Source organism: Gossypium hirsutum, chromosome A06, assembly GCF_007990345.1.
Source record: "Gossypium hirsutum isolate 1008001.06 chromosome A06, Gossypium_hirsutum_v2.1, whole genome shotgun sequence".
In the NCBI taxonomy this organism is placed as follows: Eukaryota; Viridiplantae; Streptophyta; class Magnoliopsida; order Malvales; family Malvaceae; genus Gossypium; species Gossypium hirsutum.
The window spans coordinates 20,093,350-20,096,926 of NC_053429.1; the positions used below are offsets into that span (position 1 = coordinate 20,093,350).

Genomic DNA, 3,577 nt, shown 5'->3' on the forward strand with positions numbered 1-3,577 from the left:
AACCCATGGTGAGGGCATCTTCTCAGTAAGTCTTTCTATCTCTCTCATGCATCATAAAGAGTTTCTAAGTCCATCTGCACAAACGAAGAGATATCATTACGTAATTTAGGCATTTTAGCCAGCGAAAAATATTTTAATAGAAATTTTTCAATCATTCAATCCCAAGTAGTGATTGATCCTCGTGGTAATGAGTTCAACCACTGTTTAGCTTTGTTTCTCAATGAAAAGGGAATAACCGAAGATGAATGGCATAATCAGAAACACCATTAATTCTAAATGTATCGCATAGCTCCAAGAAGTTTGCTAAGTGAGCGTTGGGATCCTCATCCTGCAAACCATCAAATTGAACAAATTGCTGTATCATTTGAATAGTGTTAGGTTTTAGTTCAAAAGTATTTGCAGCTACAGCAGGTCTAACTATGCTTGATTCAGTTCCTGTTAAAGAAGGTTTAGAATAATCATACATAGTGCGTGGAGTAGGATTTTGATTAACCGCAATTGCAGGAGGTAGCTGATTGTCTTGGTTTTCAGCCATCTCTTCAGTTGGGGATTGAGTATTGTCCTCTTTCTCTTTCTCTGTGTATCTTAAGCTTTGCCTTATTTCTCTTTGGTTTTTGCGAATTGTGCGATCGATTGCTTCGTCAAAAAGTAGTAGACCTGACGGGTTTCTTCTAGTCATAAACTATAAAAACCTGCCAAGAGAAAGAAAAAGAAAATTAATAAATAATAATAATAAATTAAATTAAATTAAATTGCAAGAAAAATAAATGCCTAAAGTAATAAAAATTGAGCGTTCCTAATATCTTAGTTCCCCGGCAACGGCGCAAAAAAATTGATCGCGTGATTTCGTGATAGGTTTTAAATATTTATAATTAATCATTCTTGAAACTAACTATTATCATGATGTAGGCAAGTGTACCTATCGAATAGTAGTATAATTTTAGGAAGACCGGATTGTCCATCCCAAAGGAACTAAAAGTACTAGTAATGACTGTCTTTTTATTATCTAGCCTAAGAATAAAGAGGTTTTGTTTTAACTAACTAATTATCTAAACTAAGAATTCACAGAGAATAGAATTAGGGAATTGCTTTTGGGAAAATCGTTTAAATTAAGACAATACCTAAGGAAAAATCCACCTAGACTGTACTTGTTATTCTGGCTCTGAATCAGACAATGTATTCAGTTAACTTGTTCCGTAGAGATCCCTAAGTTATGTTATTATCCTTATTCAAGACTAATAACGTCTAATCCCTAGATTGAATAATTGAGACCTTTCTCTAATTAACAGCCTAAGGTTTCATTAACTCGATCTATGGATCCCTTATCAGGTTTCACCCTAATCCGGCAAAATCTTGTCACCCTATGTCTAGGCGCGCAAACAACTCTGCTTAGTTATGACAAATGTACTCTTAGACAAGGTCTATTCCTCCTATGAATAAGAGCTTAACTTGAATCAGTATCCTGGGATATCAAAACAAGAATTAAGAACACATAATTAAGAACAAGTTAAATACTTATCATACAATTCAAAAAATAATAACAAGATTCGTCTTAGGTTTCATTCCCCTTAGGTATTTAGGGGTTTTATTTCATAACTAAATAAGAAAACATATTAGAATAATAAAGAATTCAAAACATAAAGAAAACCAAAAACTCCTGAAGGGGAAATTGAGGAGAGATTTTCAGTCTTGATGGTGAATACGGTTTCTGAGATGGATCAATCGGCTTCCTTGGAGTAATTCCTTACTCCCTCTTCTATCCCTCACTTTTCTTCCTCCTCTAGGGTGTATTTATAGGCTTTAGAATGCCTAAGAGCCCTCAAAATTAGTCTTTTCCAAATTGGACTCAACTTGGGCTCGATAGGGACACGCCCATGTGACACGCCCTTGTGAGATTACTTCAGGCCGTGCTCGAGCCTGCCAAATTGACACGGCCGCATGGTCTGCCCGTTTGAGGAGGTCCAGGCCTTGTTGATTTCGTACTTTGGCCCATTTTCTCTATTTTTGGCCCGTTTCTCGTCCCTTTCGCTCTCCTATGCTCTCCTAAGTATAAAACATGAAATTAAAGCATTAGGAACATCGAATTCACCAATTCTAATAGGAAATCATCCATAAAATGCGTTAAACGTGGGGTAAAAATTTGTATAAATTACGGTTTATCAGTTTTCTTTATGCATTGTATTCTTTATTATTCTGAGATGTTTTCTTATTTAGTTATGAACTAAAACCCCTAAATGCCTAAGGGGAATGAAACCTAAGATGAATCTTGTTATTATTTTCTGAATTGTATGATAAATATTTAACTTGTTCTTAATTATGTGTTCTTAATTCTTGTTTTGATATCCCAGGATACTAATTCAAGATAAGCCCTTATTCAGAGGAGGAATAGACCCTGTTTAATAGTACATTTTTCATAATTAAGCGGAGTTGTTTGCGCGCCTAGACATAAGGTGACAAGATTTTGCCGGATTAGGGTGAAACCTAATAAGGGGATCCATAAATCGAGTTAATGCAACCCTTGGGTGTTAATTATAGAAAGGTCTCAATTATTCAATCTAAGGATTAGACGTTATTAGTCTTGAATAGGGATAATAACATAACTTAGGGATCTCTACGGAACAAGTTAAATGAATAAATCGTCCAATTCGGAGCCAGAATAACAAGTACAGTCTAGGTGGATTTTTCCTTAGGTATTGTCTTAAATCAATCGATTTTCCCAAAAAAAAATCCCCAATTCTATTATCTGTGAATTCTTAGTTTAGATAATTAGTTAGTTAAAACAAAACCTCTTCATTCTTAGGCTAGATAATAAAAAGACAGTCATTACTAGTACTTTTAGTTCATTTGGGTTTGACAATCCGGTCTTGCTAAAAGTATACTACTGTTTGATAGGTACACTTGCCTACATCGCGATAATAGTTAGTTTCAAGAATGATTAATTATAAATATTTAAAACCTATCACGAAATCACGCGATCAATATGGTGGTGGTCGCTAATTCCCTTAGCTTCTCCATGAGAAATTTGGGTGGTTCTTCCAACCTGCATTGTAAGTGTTACTATAAGGATTATTTTGAGATCAAGGATTATTACCCATGTAATTAACTACTCGTTCTCCATGTTGTGGCCATAGGGTGGGTAATCTAAATTGCTTGATCCACCTCCACTTACTTCGCACTGCATTACTGGGTGAACATGTGAAGAACCAAGAAAACCGTCAATTTTTCTGTTCAAAAGTTCTCCCTAATTAGAGAGCATGGTGACCGAATCGACATTAAAAATGACAGCTATTTTCGTTGGCTTTTTCCTCATGACTTGCCACTGATAATTATTCAGTGACATCTCTTCTATAAATTCATAAGCATCTTCAGGTGTCTTATTATTGATGGTTCCGCTAGCAGTTGCGTCGATCATCTGTCGAGTCGAAGGATCCAGGCCATTATGAAACATTTGAGCCTGTAGCCAAAGTGGTAACCCATGGTGAAGGCACCTTCTCCAAAGGTCCTTGCATCTCTCCCATGTATCGTAGAATGTTTCTAAATCCATCTTCATAAAAGAAGAGATATCATTACGTAATTT

At 35.6% G+C, this 3,577-nt stretch overlaps 2 non-coding genes across 2 annotated transcripts; both read left to right on the top strand.

The window, feature by feature from the left end:
- On the top strand, positions 1-107 carry LOC121231747 (small nucleolar RNA R71). The gene has a single exon (XR_005929802.1). It is a non-coding gene; the product is annotated as a small nucleolar RNA R71 (small nucleolar RNA).
- A 3,363-nt stretch (positions 108-3,470) lies between these two features.
- Positions 3,471-3,577, top strand: LOC121231274 (small nucleolar RNA R71). The gene has a single exon (XR_005929338.1). It is a non-coding gene; the product is annotated as a small nucleolar RNA R71 (small nucleolar RNA).